Raw genomic sequence first — 21,794 nt, 5'->3', positions numbered from 1 at the left:
AGGAAAGGTATTAGAAGGGAAGGGAAGAAGTCACTAAAAAGAATGAGAGTAAGCAGGTAGAATTCAAGGAAGGGTGGATAAGAGAAATGAAAAGACAAAAGAAGAAAAAATAGGAAATAAAAAAAGAAAAAAAATTTAAAAAATTTAAAAAATTAAAATTAAAATTATAAGAAAAAAAATTAAAAATAATTTTGTAAAAAAAATTTAACAAAAACAAGAAAGAAAAATGAAAATGAAAGAAAAACCCAAATAAAAAAAAAGAGAAAAGAAAAAAATACTAATAAATGCAGTCTTAGTGTTTGATTAACTTCTCTTCCAGTAGGTGGCGCTGTGCCCATCAGGCCAAGTTTCTCCTGTCAATACACAGGAACCAATCACTGTGTAGCAGCTCCTCCCAGACTGGGCGAGTCTCCAATCCTGAGTGTCTAGGGCCTCTTCTTGTGTCTAGTCACTTCCCACTTTTCCTCTAGCCAGGCCCCTCTCACAGGTGCCGCTCATCACAATATTGGCTACACGCCAGGTCTGCTGCTCCCGGGAGCCCTGTTTTCATGAACGACTGGGCACACTCTTCCAGTTTGCCATTCCCTCAGACCCTAAGTTTGTAGAGCATTGGGGCTGAGAATCCTCAGCGAATTTTACTTGTCCTCCAGTAACCACTCCCCCGATAGCTGGTGCAAGAGACCTCAGCAGTCAGCCCTGGTGGGAGCGGTTGTTCTGCACCACGGGTCCCGCGCCACCTCTGATTCCCTCGGGCTGGCTGTCACGCTCAGGGGAGAGCTGGGAGGGGCCCTTATGGGAGAGCTGGGAGGGGCCCTTAATGTTTCCCCGATGTGTGGAGAGGGAAGGCTAGGGGATTACACACCTGTAGCCACAGGTTTCAATGAAGTTACAATGAAGTTATCTCCTCTGCCGCAGTCTGATGACGTCAGTTCTCTGCCATAGTGGTGTCTCTTGCAAATGGCGACAGTTCATTTCCCTTTGCCGGGCCACCAATGCAACGGGTGGGTCCTTACTGTCTCTCCCAAGCCCCGTTTCAAACCTGTGGCCACTACCTATGAAGGCTCGGTAGGCATTTACCTCCGTAGGATGAGAAGGGCTGACCAGTTGTTTCAGCCGGATGGATTAGTGCTGAGTCACAGCTGTTTGTCTGCGGGAAGCAGGCGAACGGGCACTTGAATTCAGCCAACCCGGGCTCAGTGTGTGTTCTGAGAGGCCCAGACTGTTCGCCCCAGATCCACGTCAGCTCAGCATTGCCTAGTGATCCTGAGCAAACAGATTTAGGTTGTTTATGACTCCCTATGCCCGCACAGCTGAAGAGGTCAGAGACTTGATCTTTCCACGCCCGCCGCCATGTTGGAATGCCTTGATTTTTTTTATAATCTCTATCTCCTGATAAAGATGCTTAACTTCTTCTTTTATCTGTTTATGTAATTCATTTTCAATATGATCTTTAAGGTTCCTTTCCATCTGTCTAAGGTGTTCCTTGAGTTCTTTATATGGCCATTTTTCTGATGACTCCAGGTCCTCCTGAATATTTAGGCTGTCCTTCATTGTTTGTACTCCTTTTCTTCCTTGCTTTTTTATGCTCATGATACTTCTTGTTCTGTTTGACTGCTTAGTTACTGTTTACTCTTATAAATTTATTTGATGCTTGGGAGGAGAGGTATTAGAAGGGAAGGGAAGAAGTCACTAAAGAGAGTGAGTGTAGGCAGGTAGAATTCAAGAAAGGGGGAATAAGAAAATTGAAAAGAAATGAAAAGACTAAAGAAAAAAGTGAAAAGAAAAAAAGAAAAAACGAAAAAATAAAAATTTAAAACAAACAAAAAAAATTATAATGATAATAAAAAAATGGAAATTGAAGTTTAAAAAAATAATAGTAATAATAATAGAATAAAAAGAATTAAAAAAATTGAAACCATTAATAAGAAAGTTAAAGAACAACAACAACATCAACTACAAAAAGTGAGAATAAAATAAAAAAAATACTAATAATAATTATTAAATAATAATAATAATAATAATAATAATAATAATAATAATAAATGCAGTCATAGAGCTCGATTAACTTCTCTTCCAGTAGGTGGAACTATGCCCACTGGGCCAGGCTTCTCCTCTTGATAGGTGGGAACCAATCACTGTGCCTCAGCTCTTCTTCCCAGACTGTGCGGGTCTCCAGTCCTGAGTGCCTAGGTCCTTCTCTTGTGGTTCCTCAATCCAGGCCCCGCTCACCTGTGACGCTTACCACAATACTGGCTACCCACCGGGTCTGCTGCTCTTGGGAGCCCTGTTTTCATGGATGCCTGGGCACACCCTTTCTGTTTGCCTCCCTCGGACCCTAAGTTTGTAGGGCTTGGGGCTGAGGACCCCCAGCGAATTTGTTTGCCCTCAGGTAGCAACTCCCATGGTAGCTGGTGCAAGGGACCTCTGTTGTCAGCACTGGTGGGAGCGATAGCCGGGGATTCTGCGCCGCTAGTCCCACGTCACTCCTGATTCCCTGGGTCTGGCTATGGTGCTCAGTTGGCTTTTACCTCTGTGAGATCAGGTGGGCCGACTAGTTATTTCAGCGGGATCGTTAGTGCTGAGTCACGAGTAGCAGGCGAACCAGGGCTTGAATGCAGCAGATTCGTGCTCAGTGTGTGTTTTCTGAGGGGCCCAAAGTGTACGCCCTAGCTCCACATCAGCTCAGCATTGCCTAGTGATCCTGAGCAAACAGGCTTTAGATAATTTACAGCTCCCTATGCCCGCGCAACTGAAGAGGTCAGAGACTTGATCTCTCCACGCCTGCTGCCGTGTTAGACCTCCTCAATGATATTCATGTTACCCTTACAGTTTCCTGGCATAAGCAAGATCTTGGGATTATATAAACTGCTGCTTCTGTTTCCAGTCCAGTTTTCTAGAACTGAAACCCTGCTGCCGTCGCCTCCAGCTCTGGGCCGCACTCTTGGGTGCCATGCTTGTCCGCGACCTTAGCAGCGCCGCCGCGGCCTCCGCTGCTCCTCGGCCCGGTGCCTAGCTCCCGGGGCCCAAGCGGCTGCCGCCGCGGCTCTCCAGCCCCCTCCTCCAGAGCATGGGTCCCCTCACAGGGGGATGCCAAACGACCCCAGAGCAGGCTCTGCCCCAAGGTGCAGCAGGGAACAGGCGACCGAGGCACTTAAGGCCGTGGTCCAGCCTTCAGAGGACAGGGCTCGGCACGCACCCCAGTTCCAGTCTCTAGATGCGGCAGCTGGACCGTGTAGACAGGGCCATCAAGACAGCATGCAGAAAGCAAATGGTGGCTCCCACGGAGTGGATTTTCGGCCCCAAAACCACAGCCCAGCCAACAATCCCAATCTACTAACTCTCCCTGTATAGACAATATATATATAAAAAAAAAAGGCAGGGTGTACTGAACTTTCTTTGCCTCAGGTACTTACAATCCACTGCTGATTACCCATTCAGCTTCTCTGCCGGGAGCGAAGTGAAAGAGGAAGCAGATGGGTGCAAAGCGCCCGCGGCTCTGAGCAGGAAAGCGTCCGGGAGCCAAGCATCTCTTTTTCAAACTCTTTGTTTTTTCTGCTGCTTGGCAGGGTGGTCCACTACAGATTAATGGTGAAAGGAGCTCTAACAAGCTGCGCGAAGTCTCTATTAAAGCTGCTGCTCTGAGCACCAGGCTCAGCACTTCAGCAACCCCCGTACGCAGCGGCCATCTTTTTCCCCTCTCCTTAGACACAGTGAGGTGATGTGATAGATGTACATGATGTGTAATGCTCTAATCCAAGGGGCTGGGTGTAGATTCTCTGGTCACTGAGAACACCCAGGTGGACAAAGCCCCTGAGACATCCTTAGTATAGTTGGTCCTCTGTATCCGTGCATCCAGCCAATTTCAGATCACAAATAACAAAATCAGTAGCATTTTCTGGCTAAACATTCACCTAAAGGAAGGCAGTCAGAAGTACTCTGCAGGGCACAGAAAGGTGAGTGCACTGGAACACTGATATTTACAGCAGCACTGTTTGCAGTAGGGAAAACTAGAACTCTCTGAGACGCCTCAAACGTCACTGGGAACTCACACCGCAGCCTCCGACCAGGCCCGCAATGCAGTGAGTGCGGTCATGCCAGAGTCGAGGGTTGGTAGAGATTTCTGGGGTTTTTCAGAAATGAGGATGCATTCCCAAAAGACTCATGTAGTTGAGGAGTGGAAAATTATGTGGCGACCCCTCTGTGTGGCACCCACGGCAGGCTCACATGGAGGCAGCCCAAATTACAATCTTCTAGATTGAAGCTTTCGTTAGCAGTAACAGTTTGAAATTTTAGATTTCACTCTGTTTTCTCCACTATAGACAGATAAATTTGGAACTCTAAATCCAACATGGTTTGTAGTAGCTCTATGAAACTTGACAAAATAAGGTACTTCTCAGTTTTGTCTCTATGATTTGTTTCCTCCTGACATAGAACTAAGCAGAGACTGGCGAAAAACATTTTCATTGAAAGGGATTGCCAAGCTTCCAAAAAAACTATGAGTTTCCTGAAATATCAGCAAATATTTTTTTCACCCAATCTTGATAATACTTGGTAGTAATGATCAGTATACCAATCACACTTTGCCTCCAAATTTTGTTCTTCTAGATTGAAGTGTTCATTTGCAGTAACAGTTTGAATTTTTAGGTATCATTCTGTTTTCTCCTATATAGATATATGAGTTTGGAATTCTAATTCCAACATGGTGTGTAGTACCTCTTTGAAACTCTACAAAAGAAAGTAGGTCTCAAATTTTTCTCTATGGTTTGTTTCCTCTTGAAGAATCCCTAAGCAGAGACTGGCGAAAAACACATTCATTAAAGGGGTTTCCAAGCTTCCAAAAAACTATGAGTTTCCAGAAATATCAGTAAATATTTTTTTAACTCAAACGTGATGATACTTGGTGGTAATGATAAGTACACTAAGCCCACTTGGCTCCGCAAATTTTGTTCTTCTACGTTAAAGCGTTCGTTTTCAGTAACAGTTTGAATTTTTAGGATTCACTTTGTTTTCTTCAATCTGATAAATATATTTGAAACTCTAAATCAAACAAGGTTTGTGATAGCTAATTGAAACCTGACACAATAAAGTAGTTCTAAGTTCTATCTGTATGGTTTGTTTCCTCTTGAAGTAGCCCTAAGCAGACAATGGTGAAAAACACTTTCATTGATAGTGGTTGCCAAGCTTCCAAAAAACTATGAGTTTCCCGAAATCTCAGCAAATATTTTTTCACCCAATCTTGAAAATTCTTGGTGATAATGATCAGAACACCAGTTACACTTCGCTCACCAAATTTTGTTCTTCTAGGTTGAAGCATTGGTTTGCAGTAACAGTTTGAATTTTATTTTTCACTCTGTTTTCTCCTATATAGATAGAAGTATTTGGAAGGCTATACCTAACACACTTTATGCTAGCTTCTTGAAACCTGACACATTAAAGTAGTTCTCAGTTTTGTCTCTATGGATTGTTTCCTCTTGAATTAGCCCTAAGCAGAGACTGGCAAAAAAACACTTTCATTGAAAAAGGTTGCCAAGCTTTCAAAAAACTACGGATTTCCTGAAGTATCAAAAAATATTTTTTCACACAATCGTGATGATACTTTGTGATGATGATCAGTATACCAATCCCACTTGGCTCACCCAATTTTGTTCTTCTAGGTTGTAGCATTCAATTGCAGTAACAGTTTGAATATTTAGGTTTCACTCTCTTTTCTCCTATAGTGATAGATTATTTTAGAATTCTGAATCCAACATGGTTTGAAGTAGCTCTTTGAAACTTGACAAAATAAAGTAGTTCTCAGTGTTGTCTCTATTGTTTGTTTCATCTTGAAGTAGCCCTAAAGCAGAGACTGGTGAAAAAACTGTCATTGAAAGTGCTTACCAACCTTCCATGAAACTACGGGTTTCCTGAAATATCAGCAAAGAATTTTTAACCCAATCTTGATGATACTTGGTGGGAATGATCAGTTCACCAGTTGTACTTGGCTCACCAAATTTCTTTCTTCTAGGTTGAAGCATTCGTTTACTTTAACAGTTTGAATTTTACGTTTCACTCTCTTTTCTCCTATATTGATAGATGAATTTGGAACTCTAAATCAAACACGGTTTGTGATAGCTCCTTGAAACTTGACACAATAAAGTAGTTCTAAGTTCTATGTCTATGGTTTGTTTCCACTTGAAGTAGCCCTAAACAGAAACTGGCAAAAAACACTTTCATAGAAAAGTTTTGCCAAGCTTTCAAAAAACTACAAGTTTCCTGAAATCTCAGCAAATATTTTTTCACTGAATGTTGATGATACTTGGCAGTAATGACCAGTATACGAATCCAACTTTGCTGCCCAAATTTTCTTCTTCTAAATTGCAGTGTTCGTTTCCAGTAACTGTTTGAATTTTTAGGTTTCACTCTGTTTTCCCCTTTATTGATAGATATCTTTGGAACTCTAATTCAAACATGGTTTGTGCTAGCTCCTTGAAACTTGACACAATAAAGTATTTCTAAGTTCTAACTGTTTGGTTCGTTTCCTCTTGAAATAGCCCTAAGCAGAGACTGGTGAAAAACACTTTCATTTGAAAGGGGTTGACAAGCTTCCAAAAAACTACGAGTTTCCTGAAATCTCAGCAAATATTTTTTCACCAAATCTGGATGATACTTGGTGATAATGATCAGCACACTAAGCCCACTTGGCTGCCCAAATTTTGTTCTTCTAGGTTGAAGCATTCGTTTCCAGTAACAGTTTGAATTTTTAGGTTTTACTCTGTTTTCTCCTATATTGATAGATGAATTTGGAACTCTAAATCAAACACAGGTTTTGCTAGCTCTTTGAAACTTGACAAACTAAAGTAGTTTTAAGTTCTATTTGTGTGGTTTGTTTCCTCTTGAAGAATTCCTAAGCAGATACTGACCAAAAACACTTTCATTTGAAAGGGGTTCCCAAGCTTCTAAAATCTACGAGTTTCCTGAAATCTCAGAAAATATTTTTTCACCGAATCTTGATGATACTTATGGTAATGATCACTAAACTATGCCCACTTGTCTCTCTAAAGTTTGTTCTTCTAGGTTGAAGCATTCGTTTCCAGTAACAATTTGAATTTTTAGGTTTCACTCTGTTTTCTCCTATACTAATAGATGTAGATGGAACTCTAAATGAAACACTGTTTGTACTAGCTCCTTGAAACTTCACACAATAAAGTAGTTCTAAGTTCGATCTCTATGATATTTTTCCTCTTGAAGTAGCCCTAAGCACAGACTGCCGAAAAACATTTTCATTTGAAAGGGGTTGCCAAGCTTCCTAAAAACTGCGAGTTTTCTGAAATCTCAGTAATTTTTTTTTTCACCCAATCTTATTGATACTTGGTTTTAATGATCAGTATACCAATCTACTTGGATCATCAAATTTTGTTCTTCTAATTTGAAGCATTCATTTGCAGTAGCAGTTTTAATTTTTAGGTTTCACTCTGATTTCTCCTATATTGATAGATATAGTTGGAACTCTATATCAAACCAGGTTTTCCCTAGCTGCTTGAAACTTGACACAAGAAAGTAGTTCTCAGTGCTATCTGTATGGATTTTTTCCTCTTGAAATAGCCCTAAGCAGAGACTAGGGAAAAATAGTTTCATTTAAAATCCTTTGCAATGCTTACAAAAAATTATGAGTTTCCTAAAATCTCCGAAAACATTTTTTTCACCCAATATTGATGATACTTGGTGGTAATTATCAATACACCAATCCCACTTGGCCCTGTAAATTTTGTTCTTCTATGTTAAAGCGTAGGTTTGCAGTAACAGTTTGAATTTTTAGGTTTCAATGCATTTTCTCTTTTAGAAAGAGAAGCATTTGACCTCAAAATCAAACAGCCTTTATGGTAGCTGCTTGATACTTAACAAAGTGAATTAGGTTTCAGTGCACTCTCTATGGTGTGTTTCCTTTTGAAGTAGCCCTAAGAAGAGACTTGGTAAAAACACTTTCATTTGAAAGCCTTTCCAAAGCTTCCATAGACTCCAAGTTTTCTGAAACCTCAGCAAATATTTTTTCACCCAATCTTGATGATACTTGGTGGCAATGATCACTACACCAATCACACTTTCGCCACCAAGTTTTATTCTTCTAGGTTGAAGCATTCGTTTGCAGTAACATTTTGAATTCTTAGGTTTCACTCAGTTTTCTCCTATATTGTTAGATGTATTTGGAACTCTATATCAAACACATTTTGTGCAAGCTGCTTGAAACTTGACAAAATAAAGTAGTTCTCATTGGTATCTCTTGTTTTTTTTTTCTCTTGAAGTATCCCTAAGCAGAGACTTGAGAAAAACCCTTTCATTTGAAAGCCTTTGCAAAGCATACCAAAAACTACGACTTTCCTAAAATCTCAGAAAACTTTTTTTCACCCAATCTTGATGATACTTGTCAGTAATGCTCAGTACACCAATCCAACTTTACCCCCCAAATATCATTCTTCTAGGTTGAAGTATTTGTTTGCAGTAACAGTTTGAATTTTTACATTTCACTCTGTTTTCTCCTATATTGATAGATGTAGTTGGAACTCTAAATCAAACATGGTTTTTCTAGCTTCTTGAGACTTGACAAAATAAAGTAGTTTTCAGTTGTATCTCTATGTTGTGTTTCCCCTTGAAGTAGCCCTAAGAAGAGACTGTGGAGAAACTCTTTCATTCAAAAGCCTTTGCAAAGCTTACCAAAACTACGAGTGTCCTGAAATCTGAGAAAAAGTTTTTTCACCCAATCTTGATGATACTTGTCAGTAATTATCAGTACACCAATCCCACTGGGCTCTGTAAATTTCGTTCTTCTTGGGTGAAGCATTCCTTTGCAGTAAAAGTTTTAATTTTTAGTTTTCACTTTGTTTACTTGTATAGTGAGAGATGAATTTAGAACTCTAAATCAAACTCGGTTTGTGCTAGCTCCTTGAAACTTGACCCAATAAAGTTGTTCTCAGTGCTGTCTTTATGGTTTGTTTTCACTTGAAGTAGCCCTAAGCAGCGACTGTGGGAACACACGTTCATTTGAAAACCTTTGCAAACCTCCACAGACTCCAAGTTTCCTGAAATCTCAGCAACTATTTTTTCACCCAAACTTGATGATACTTGGCGTTACTGATCAGTACACCAATCCCACTTTCCCCCCCCAAATTTTGTTCCTGTAGATTGAAGCATTCATTAGCAGTAACAGTTTAAATTCTTAGGTTTCACTCTGTTTTCTCCTATATTGATAGATATTTTTGGAGCTCTATATCAAACACAGTTTTCGCTACCTGCTTGAAACTTGACACAATAAAGTAGTTCTCAGTGCTATCTCTATGGTTTGTTTCACCCTTGAAGTAGCCCTAAGCAGAGACTGGGTAAAAACCCTTTCATTTGAAAGCCTTTGCAAAGCTTACTAAAAATACGAGTTTCCTGAAATCTCAGAAAACATTTTTTCACCCAATCTTGATGATACTTGTCAGTAATGATCAGTACACCAATTCCACTTTTCCCCATAAATTTTGTTCTTCTACGTTAAAGCGTACGTTTGCAGTAACAGTTTGAATTTTTAGGTTCCAATGCATTTTCTCCTTTAGGAATAAAAGCATTTGGAACTTTAAATTAAACATAATCTGTGGTAGCTGCTTCATACTTGCTATTGTGAATCACTTCTCAGTGCGCTCTCTATGGTTTATTTTCTCTAGAATATCCCAAAGCCGAGACTGGGAAAAAAAAAAAAACACTTTTATTTGAAAGCCTTTGCAAAGCTTCCCCAAAACTACGCATTTTCTGAAATCTCAGCAAACATTTTTTCACCCAATCTTGATGATACTTGTCCTTAATGATCAGTACACCAATCACACTTGGCAATCCAAAGTTCGTTCTTCTTGGTTGAAGCATTTGTTTGCAGTAACAGTTTGAATTTTTAGGTTTCACTTCGTTTACTCGTGTAGAGATAGATTAATTTAGAATGCTAAATCAAACTCGGTTTGTTGTAGCTTCTTGAAACTTGACACAATATAGTAGTACTCAGTGCTGTCTCTACAGTTTGTTTTCACTTGAAGTAGCCCTAAGCAGAGACCTGGGAAACACCCTTTCATTTGAAAGCCTTTGCAAAGCTTCCACAGACTCTGAGGTTCCTGAAATTTCAGCAAATATTTTTTCACCCAATCTTGATGATACTTGTCGATAATGATCAGTACACCAATCCCACTTGGCCCAGTAAATTTCGTTCTTTTTCATTGAAGCATTCATTTGCAGTAACAGTTTGAATTTTTAGTTTTCACTTTGTTTACTCGTACAATGATAGATAAATTTAGAACTCTAAATCAAACTCAGTTTCTGCTAGCTCCTTGAAACTTGACACAATAAAGTAGTTCTCAGTGCTGTCTCTATGGTTTGTTTTCACTTGAAGTAGTCCTAAGCAGAGACTGGGGAAACACACTTTCATTTGAAAATCTTTGCAAAGCTTCCACAGACTCCAAGTTTCCTGAAATCTCAGCAACTATTTTGTCACCCAAACTTGATGATACTTGGCGGTAATGATCAGTACAACAGTCCCACTTTCCCCCACCCCCAAATTTTGTTCTTCTAGATTGAAGCATTCGTTTGCAGTAACAGTATAATTCATAGGTTTCACTCTGTTTTCTCCTTTATTGATAGATATAGTTGGAACTCTATATCAAACAGGGTTTTCCCTATGTGCTTGAAACTTGACACAATAAAGTAGTTCTCAGTGCTATCTGTATGGTTCATTTCCTCTTGAACTAGTCCTAAGCAGAGACTGGGGAAAAAACACTTTCTTTTGAAAACCTTTGCAAAGCTTACTAAAAAATACGAGTTTCCTGTAATCTCAGAAAACATTTTTTCACCCAATCTTGATGATACTTGTCGGTAATTATCAGTACACAAATCCCACTAAGCCACTTAAATTTCATTCTTCTAAGTTAAAGTATACGTTTGCAGTAACAGTTTAAATTTGTACGTTTCAATGCTTTTTCTTTTTTAGGGAGAGAAGCATTTGCAACTCTAAATCAAACAGAATTTGTGGTAGCTGCTTCATACTTGACAAAGTGATTTAGTTCTCAGTGCACTCTCTATGGTTTCCTTTCTCTTAAAGTAACCCTAAGCAGAGACGTGGGAAAAACACTCACATTTGAAAGCCTTTGCAAAGCTTCCATAGACTCTGAGTTTCCTGAAATCTCAGCAAATATTATTCACCCAATCTTGATGATTCTTGGTGTACTCCAAGTTTCCTGAAATCTCAGCAACTATTTTGTCACCCAAACTTGATGATACTTGGCGGTAATGATCAGTACACCAATCCCACTTGCCCTCCCAAATTTCGTTCTTCTTGGTTTAAGCATTCATTTGCAGTAACTGTTTGAATTTTTAGATTTCACTTTGTTTACTCCTATAGTGATAGATGAATTTGGAACTCTAAATAAAACTTGGTTTGTGCTAGCTCCTTAAGACTTGACACAATAAAATAGTTCTCAGTGCTGTCTCTAGGGTTCGTTTTCACTTGAAGTAGCCCTAAGCAGAGACTGGGGAAAAACACTTTTATTTGAAAGCCTTTGCAAATCTTACAAAAAACTACAAGTTACCTGAAATCTCAGAAAACATTTTTTCACCCAATCGTGATAATACTTGGTGGTAATGATCAGTACAACAGTCCCACTTTTCAACACAAATTTTGTTCTTCTAGGTTGAAGCATTTGTTTCCAGTAACAGCTTGAATTCTTAGGTTTTGCTCTGTTTTCTCCTACATTGATAAATGTATTTGGAACTGTAAATCAAACACAGTTTTGGGTAGCTGCTTGAAACTTGAAACAATAAAGTAGTTCTCAGATCTATCTTTATTGTTTGTTTCCTCTAACCCTAACCCTAAGTAGAGACTGGAGAAAAACTTTTTCATTTGAAAGGGGTTGCCAAGCTTCCAAAATAATACGAGTTTCCTGAAATCTCAGCAAATATTTTTTCACCCAATCTTGATGATACTTGGCTGTAATGATCAGTCAACCAAGCCCACTTGGCTCCCCAAATTTCGTTCTTTTAGGTTGAAGCGTTTGTTTGCACGAACAGTTTGAATTTTTAGGTTTCACTGTGTTTTTTTTTTTTTTTTTTTTTTTTTTTTTTTTTTTTTTTTTTTTTTTTAATGGAGAGAAGCATTTGGAACTCTAAATCAAACAGGGTTTGTGGTAGCTGCTTAAAATTTGACAAACGAAATTTGTTCTTCATGCACTCTCTAAAATTTGTTCACTCTTGAAATAGCTCTAAGAACACACTGGGGGAGAACACTTTCATTTTTAAGCTTTTGCAAAGCTTACAAAAAACTACGAGTTACCTGAAATCTCAGAAAACATTTTTTCACACAATCTTGATGATACTTGGTGGTAAAGATCAGTACACCAATCCCACTTTCCCCCCACCAAATTTTGTTCTTCTAGGTTGAAGCATTAGTTTGCAGTAACAGTGTGAATTTTTACGTTTCACTTTGTTTTCTCGTATATTGATAGATGTAGTTGAAGATCTAAATCAAACACGGTTCTTGCTAGTTTCTTGAGACTTGACTTAACAAAGTAGTTCTCAGTTGTATCTCTATGGTGTGTTTCCCCTTGAAGTAGCTCTAAGCAGAGACTGTGGGAAAAAACTTTCATTTGAAAGCCTTTGCAAAGCTTCCCAAAAAATATGAGTTTCCTTGAATCTCAGCAAATATTTTTTTTTACCCAATCTTGATGATACTTGGCGGTAATTATCAGTACATGAATCCCACTTGGCCCCGTAAATTTATTCTTCTTGGTTGAAGCACTCATTTGCAGTAACAGTTTGAATTTTTAGTTTTCACTTTGTTTACTTGCATAGTGATAGATGAATTTAGAACTCTAAATCAAACTCGGTTTGTTCAAGCTCCTTGAAACTTGACAAAATAAAATAGTTCTCAGTGCAGTCTCTATGCTTGGTTTCCTCTTGAAGTAGCCCTAAGCAGAGACTGGGGAAAAACACTTTTATTTGAAAGCCTCTGCAAAGTTTAATAAAAACTTCGAGTATCCTGAAATCTCAGAAAACATTTTTTCGACCAATCTTGATAAAAATTGGTGGTAATGACCAGTACAACAATTTCACTTGGCCCCGTAAATTTTGTTCTTCTACGATATAGCATACGTTTGCAGTAACAGTTTGAATTTTTAGGTTTCAATGCATTTTCTCCTTTAGGAAGAGAAGCATTTGGAACTCCAAATAAAACAGACTTGAGGGTAGCTGCTTGATAGTTGACAATGAGAATTAGGTCTCAGTGCACTCTCTATGGTTTGTTTCCTCTTGAAGTAGCCCTAAGCAGATTCTTGGGTAAAACACTTTAATTTGAAAGCCTTTCCAAAGTTTCTATAGACTCCGAGTTTCCTGAAATCTCAGCAAATATTTTTTCACCCAAACTTGATGATACTTGGCGGCAATGATTACTACAGCAATCACACTTTCCCCCAAAAATTTCGTTCTTCTGGGTTGAAGCATTAGTTTGCAGTAACAGTTTGAATTTTTAGGTTTCACTCTGTTTTCTCCTATATTGATAGATGTAGTTGTAACTCTATATCAAACACAGTTTGTCCTAGCTGCTTGGAAATTGACTCAATAAAGTAGTTCTCAGTGCTATCTCTATAATTTGTTTTCTCTTGAAGTAGACCAAAGAAGAGACTGGATAAAAACACTTTCATTTGAAAGGGTTTGCCAAGTTTCCAAAAAAATTACAAGTTTCCTGAAATCTTAGAAAACAATTTTTCACCTAATCTTCATGATACTTGGTGGAAATTATCAGTACACCAATCCGACTAAGCCCCTTAAATTTCGTTCTTCTACGTTAAAGTGTACATTTGCAGTAACAGTTTGAATTTTTAGGTTTCCATGTATTTTTCCTTTAGGGAGAGAAGCATTTGAACTCTAAATCAAACAGAATTTGTGGTAGCTGCTTCATACTTGACAAAGTGAATTAGTTCTCAGTGCACTCTCTATGGTTTGTTTCCTCTTGAAGTATCCCAAAGCCGAGATTAAGAAGAAACACTTTTATTTGAAAGCCATTGCAAAGCTTCCCCAAAAATACGAGTTTCCTGAAATTTCAGCAAATATTTTTTCACCCAAACTTGATGATACTTGGCGGTAATGATCAGTACCCAATCCCACTTGGCCCTGTAAATTTTGTTCTTCTATGTTAAAGCGTACGTTTGCAATAACAGTTTGAATTTTTATGTTTCAATGCATTTTCTCCATTAGGAAGAGAAGCATTTGGAACTCTAAACAAGCGGACTTTGTGGTACGTGCTTGTTACTTGACAAAGTAAATTAGTTCTCAGTGTGCTCTCTATGGTTTCTTTCCTCTTGAAGTAGCCTAGCCCTAAACAGAGACTTGGCAAAACATTTACATTCAAAAGACTTTGCACAGCTTCCACAGACTCCGAGTTTCCTGAAATCTCAGCAAATATTTTTTTCACACAATCTTGAGGATACTTGGCATAATGATCAGTACATCAATCCCACTTGCCCCCACCCCCATATTTCATTCTTCTTTGTTAAAGCATTCATTTGCAGCAATAGTGTGAATTTTTAGGTTTCACTTTGTTTACTCCTATAGTGACAGATTAATTTGGAACTCTAAATCAAACTCGGTTTGTGCTAGCTCCATGAAACTTGACACAAAAAAGTAGTTCTCAGTGTTGTCTCTCTTTCACTTGAAGTAGCCTAAGCAGAGACTGGGGAAAAACACTTTCATTTGAAAAAATTTGCAAAGCTTCCAGACTCCGAATTTCCTGAAATCTCAGCAAATATTGTTTCACTCAATCTTGATGACACTTGGTGGTAATGATCAGTACACCAATCTAACTTGGCCTCCTAAATTTTATTCTTCTAGGTTAAAGCATACGTTTGCAGTAACTTTTTGAATTTTTAGGTTTTAATGCGTTTTCTCTTTTAGGGATAGAAGCATTTGGAACTCCAAATCAAACAGAGTTTGTGGTAGCTGCTTCATATTTGACAACGTGAATTAGTTCTCAGTGCTCTCTCTATGGCTTGTTTCCTCTTGAAGAATCCTGAGGCCAAGACTGCGAAAAAACAATTTTATTTGAAAGACTTTGCAAAGCTTCCCCAAAACTACTAGTTTCCTAAAATTTCAGCAAATATTTTTTTACCCAATTTTGATGATACTTGGCAGTAATGATCAGTACAACAATACCACTTGGCACTCCAAATTTTGTTCTTCTGGGTTGATGCATTTGTTTGCAGAAACAGCTTGAATTTTTAGGTTTTACTCTGTTTTCTCCTATATTGATAGATGTAGTTGAAACTCTAAGTCAAACACAGTTTTTGGTAGCTGCTTGAAACTTGACAAATAAAGTAGTTCTCAGTGCTATGTCTTTTTTTTTCCCCTTGAAGTAGCCCTAAGCAGAGACTAGCGAAAAACACTTTCATTTGAAAGCCTTTGCAAATCTTACAAAAAAACTACAAGTTACCTGAAATCTCAGAAAACATTTTTTCACCCAATCGTGATGATACTTGGTGGTAATGATCAGTACAACAGTCCCACTTGGCAACCCAAATTTTGTTCTTCTAGGTTAAAGCATTTGTTTCCAGTAACAGCTTGAATTCTTAGGTTTTGCTCTGTTATCTTCTACATTGAGAGATGTATTTGAAACTCTAAAGCAAACAGGGTTTTTTTGTAGCTGCTTGATACTTGAAACAATAAAGTAGTTCTCAGATCTATCTTTATTGTTTGTTTCCTCTAACCCTAACCCTAAGAAGAGACTGGAGAAAAACTTTTTCATTTGAAAGGGGTTGCCAAGCTTCCAAAATAATATGAGTTTCCTGAAATCTCAGCAAATATTTTTTCACCCAATCTTGATGATACTTGGCTGTAATGATCAGTACACCAAGCTCACTTGGCTCCCCAAATTTCATTCTTCTAGGTTGAAGCGTTTGTTTGCACAAACAGTTTGAATTTTTAGGTTTCAATGTGGTTTTTTTTTTGGGGGGGGAGAGAAGCATATGGAACTCTAAAACAAACAGGGTTTGTGGCAGCTGCTTGAAATTTGACAAATAATATTTGTTCTTCGTGCACTCTCTATGATTTGTTCACTCTTGAAATAGCCCTAAGAACACAGTGGGGGAGAACACTTTCATTTGTAAGCCTTTGCAAAGCTTACAAAAAACTACAAGTTACCTGAAATCTCAGCAAACATTTTTTTCACCCAATCTTGATGATGCATGGTGGTAATGATCAATACACAGATCCCACTTGGCCCCCCAAATTTCGTTTTTCTAGGTTGAAGCATTTGTTTCCAATAACAGCTTGAATTCTTAGGTTTTGCTCTGTTATCTTCTACATTGAGAGATGTATTTGAAACTCTAAAGCAAACAGGGTTTTTTTGTAGCTGCTTGATACTTGAAACAATAAAGTAGTTCTCAGATCTATCTTTATACTTTGTTTCCTCTTGAAGAAGCCCTAAGCAGAGACTGGTGAAAAACATTTTTATTTGAAATATTTTTCAAAGCTTACAAAAAACTACGAGTTTCCTGAAATCTCAGAAAACATTTTTTCACCCAATCTTGATGATACTTGAGAGTAATAATCACTACACCAAGCCCATTTGGCTCCCCAAATTTCGTTCTTCTAGGTAGAAGCGCTCGTTTGCAGTAACTGTTTGAATTTTTAGGTTTCACTCAGTTTTCTCCTACATTGATAAATGTAGTTGGAACTCTAAATCAAACACTTTTTTTCCTAGATGCTTCAAACTTGACACAATAAAGTAGTTATCAGTGCTATCTGGATGGTTTGTTTCCTGTTAAAGTAGCCCTAAGCAGAGACCGGGAAAAAAATCCTTTCATTTGAAAGCCTTGGCAAAGTTTACAAAAAACTACGAGTTTCCTGAAATCTCAGAAAACATGTTCTCACCCAATCTTGATGACACTTGGCGGTACTGATCAGTACAACAATCCCACTTGGCCCTGTAAATTTTGTTCTTCTACGTGAAAGCGTACGTTTGCAGTAACAGTTTGAATTTTGAGGTTTCAATGCTTCTTCTCCTGTAGGAAGAGAAGCATTTGGAACTCTAAATCAAACAGAGTTTGTTGTAGCTGCTTGATACTTGACAATGTAAATTAGTTCTTAGTGTGCTCACTATGGTTTGTTTCCTCTTGAAGCAGACCTAAGAAGAGACTTGGGAAAAACACTTTCATTTGAAAGCCTTTGCAACGCTACCACAGACTCTGAAATCTCAGCAAATACTTTTTCACCCAAACTTGATGATACTTGGCTGTAATGATCAATACACCATTCCCACGTCTCCCCCTAAATTTCGTTCTTCTAGGTTGAAGCATTCGTTTCCAATAACAGTTTGAATTTTTACGTTTCACTCTGTTTTCTCCTATATTGATAGATGCACTTGGAACTCTATATCAAACACGGTTTTTGCTAGCTGCTTGGAACTTGACACAGTAATGTAGTTCTCACTGCTATCTCTATGGTTTGTTTTCCCTTGCAGTAGCCCTAAGCAGAGACTAGGGAGAAACACTTTCATTTGAAATCATTTGCAAAGCTTACAAAAACTACGAGTTTCCTGAAATCTCAGAAAACATTTTTACACTCAATACTGATGATACTTGGCACTAATGATCAGTACACCAATCCCAGTTGGCCCCCTAATTTTCGTTCTTCTATGTTAAAGCGTACATTTGCAGTAATTGAATTTTTAGGTTTCAATGTGTTTTCTCCTTTAGGGAGAGATGCATTTGGAACTCTAAATCAAACAGAGTTTGTGGTAGCTGCATGATACTTGACAAAGTGAATTAGTTCTCAGTGCGCTTACTATGGTTTGTTCCCTCTTGAAGTATCCCAAAGCCGAGACTGGGGAAAAACACTTTCATTTGAAAGCCTTTGCAAAGCTTACAAAAAATTACAAGTTTCCTGAAATCTCAGCAAATATTTTTTCACACAAGTTTGATGATACTTGGCAGTAATGATCAGTACACCAATCCCACTTGGCCTCGTAAATTTTGTTCTTCTAAGTTAAAGCGTACGTTTTCAGTAACAGTTTGAATTTTTATGTTTCAATGCATTTTCTCTTTTAAGAAGAGAAGCAGTTGGAACTCTATATAAAACAGAGTTTTTGGTAGCTGCTTAATACTTAACAACATGAATTAGTTCTCAGTGCGCTCTCTATGGTTTGTTTCCTCTTGAAGTAGCCCTAAGCAGAGACTTGAAAAAAAAACCCTTTCTTTCAAAAGCCTTTGCAAAGCTTCAACAGATTCTGAGTTTCCTGAAATCTCAGCAAATATTTTTTCACCCAAACTTGACGATTCTTGGCATTAATGATCAGTACACCAATCCCACTTGGCCCCCTAAGTTTCGTTCTTCTAGTTTGAAGCATTGGTTTCCAGTAACAGCTTGAAATCTTAGGTTTCACTCTGTTTTCTCCTACATTTATACATGTATTTGGAACTCTAAATCAAACACAGTTTTTGGTAGCTGCTTGAAACTTGACACAATAAAATAGTTCTCAGATCTATCTTTATGGTTTGTTTCCTCTTGAAGTAGCCTAAAGCAGCAGAGAGTGGCCAAAAACACCTTCATTTGAAAGGGGTGCCAAGCTTCCCAAAAACTACGATTTTCCTGAAAACTCAGCAAATATTTTTTTCACCCAATCTTTTTTTTTAAGTTTTCTTTTTTGGAGAGAGAGAGAGAGAGAGAGAGAGAGAGAGAGAGAGAGAGAGAGAGGGAGGGAGGGAGGGGGAGAGAGAGGGAGAATTTTTTAATATTTATTTTCCAGTCTTTGGCGGACACAACATCTTTGTTTGTATGTGGTGCTGAGGATCAAACCTGGGCCGCACGCATGCCAGGTGAGTGAGCTACCGCTTGAGCCACATCCCCAGCCCTCACCCAATCTCTATGATACTTGGCTGTAATGATCAGTACACCAAGCCCACTTGGCTCCCTAAATTTTGTTCTTCTAGTTTGAAGCGTTCGTTTGCACTAACAGTTTAAATTTTTAGTTTTAACTGCATTTTCTCCTTTAGGGAGAAATGCATTTGGAACTCTAAATCAAACAGCGTTTGTGGTAACTGCTTGAAATTTAACAAATGAAATTGGTTCTCCGTGAACTCTATAATTTGTTCACTCTTGAAATATCCCTAAGATCTGACTGGGGTAAAACACTTTCATTTGAAAGCTTTTGCAAAGCTTCCACAGACTTCGAGTTTCCTGAAATCTCAGCAAATATTCTTTCACCCAATATTGATGATACTTCTCAGTAGTGATCAGTATACCAATCCCACTTGGCCCCATAAATTTTGTTCTTCTACGTGTAAGCGTACGTTTGTAGTAACAGTTTGAATTTTTAGGTTTCAATGCATTTTCTTTTTTAGGAAGAAAAGCAAAGTGAATTAGTGCTCAGTGCACTCTCTATGGTTAGTTTCCTCTTGAAGTAGCCCTAAGCAGAGACTTGGGAAAAACATTTTCATTTGAAATCCTTTGCAAAGCTTACAAAAAACTACGAGTTTCCTGAAATCTCAGAAAACATTTTTTCACCCAATCTTGATGGTACGTGGCCTTAATGATCACTACACCAATCCCACTTGGCCCACCAAATTTCGTGATTCTCGGTTGAAGCATTCGTTTGCAGTAACAGTTTGAATTTTTCAGTTTCACTCTGTTTTCTCCTATAGTAATAGATAAATTTGGAACTCTAAATCAAACACGGTTTGTGCTAGCTTCTTTAAACTTGATACAATAAACTATGGCTAGGTCAAATTTAGAGTTTCAGTTAGGGCTAGGATTATGGTTTGATTTAGTAATGAGTCTAAGTTTAGGATAGGATGAGGGCTAGTATTTGATTTAGGATTATGGCAAGAATGAGGGCCAGGGCTAGTGTCAGGTTTAGGCTTACATTAGGGATAGATTGATGGTTAGATTTTGGCTAGTTCTAGTGTAAGGTTTTGGTTTAGTGTAAGGGTCAGGTTTAGAGCTAGGGGTATTATTAGGGTTAGAATTAGATTTCAAGTTTGGTTTAAGTTAGGGTTTAGGTTTAGAGCTTGAATTTGCATTAGGGTTTGGTTAGGGTAATTATACGTTTAGGTTTAGGGTTCATGTTAGGTGTAGGGTAATTAATAGAATTAGAGTTAGCAAAATGGTTATGGTTAGGCCTAGGTTTAGCCTTAGGGTTATGGTTTTGCTTTGAGTAAGGGATAGGATTAGGGCTAGGGTTATGTTTATTATTAGGGCTAGAGTTAGGATTAGGCCTAGGGTTAGGGTTAGGTTTAGGTTTAGGTTATGGTTTAGACTTTGAGCTATGGTTAGCACTAGGGCAAGTGTTAGGTTTAGTGTTACATCTAGGTTATAGTTATGGTTAGTTTCAAGGTTAGTTTTAAGTTTAGGGCTAGGGTTATCATTAGGTTTAGGGTATTGTATAGGGTTTGATGTCATGTTAGGGTTAGCGTTAGGGTTAAGTTTAGGCTTAAGGTTAGGGTTAGGGATAGGTTTAGGGTAATGGTTATGGTTTGAGCAAGGGTTAGCTCCATTACAAGGGTTAAGTTTATGGTTATGTCTAGGGTTAAGTTTAGGGTAGATTTAAAGTCAAGGCTAGGGTTATCATCAGGGTTAGGGTTAGGGTTAGGTTAATGAGTAGGATTAGAGCTAGTTATGATTAAGGTTAGAGTTTGGGTAATATGTAGGCTTAGAGCTAGGTTAAGGACAGGGTTAAGTTTAGGATTAGGCCTAGGGTTAAGGTTATGTTTAGATTTAGGCCATGGGTTAGTGTTAGGGTTAGGTTAAGTTTAAGGGTTAGGGATTGAGCTAGTGTTTGGACTAGGATGAGGATTAGGGTTAGAGTCACTATGAGGGTTAGAGCTAGGGTTAGCATTAGGTTTAGGGTTAGGGTTAGGTTTAGGGTAATGGATAGAGTTAGAGGTAGGTTTTGGCCTTTGATGATGGCTAGTTTAAGGGTTAGTGATATGGCTAGGTCTAGTGTTAGGGTTTTGTTTTTTTGTTAGGATAAGTTTTAGAGTTAGGATTTGTGTTAGGGTAAGAGTCAGTGTTTGGTTTGGGGTTAGGTTTATTGTTAGGGCCACCATTAGGAGTAGGGTTTGATCTAGGGGTAGAGTTAGTGTCTGGGTTAGGTTAAGGGTTATTATTAGGGCTAGGACTAAGTTTTTGTTTATGGCTACTAGAGTTATCACTAGATAAAGGATTAAGTGTAGGTCTGGGTCTAGTTTTAGGGTAAGGTTTAGTTCTAGGGTTACAGGAAGTGCCAAAGTTAGGGGTTGGTTTAGGGTTAGGGTCAGGTTTAGACCTATGGTTAGTGTTAGGGTCAGAATAAGGGTCAGGGTTACGGTTAGGGTTTGGGATCATGATAGAGCTAGATTGAGGTTTAGGGTTAGGACTAGTAATAGTGTTAGGTTTTGGGTTAGGCTAAGAATTAGGTTTAGGAGTAGCGTAGATTTTGGGTTAGAGTTTGGCTTAGGGTAAGGAATAGGGTTAGCAATAGTGTTAGGGCTAGGGTTAGGGTTAGGGATAGGGCTAGGGTTAGGTTTATGGTTAGGGTTAAAGCTAGGGTTAGAGCTTAGATTAAGGCTAGGCTAGGTTTTGTGTTAGCTTTAGGGCTATGGCTAATGTAAGAACTAGGGTTATAATTAGGGCTAGTTTTAGGTTAGTATTACGTCTAGGTTTAGTGTTTGGTTAGATTTAGGGTTTGGGTTATGTTTAGGGTAATGGATAAAATAGGGTTAGTGAATGTGTTAAGGTTAGTCCAAGTGTTAGCTTTAGGGTTATGATTAGGATAATGGATA

This window comes from Spermophilus citellus (assembly GCF_964194105.1).
Source record: "Spermophilus citellus genome assembly, chromosome: 13".
In the NCBI taxonomy this organism is placed as follows: domain Eukaryota; kingdom Metazoa; phylum Chordata; class Mammalia; order Rodentia; family Sciuridae; genus Spermophilus; species Spermophilus citellus.
The sequence above is the reverse complement of the archived record's forward strand: the minus strand, read 5'-3'. Positions refer to the sequence as shown.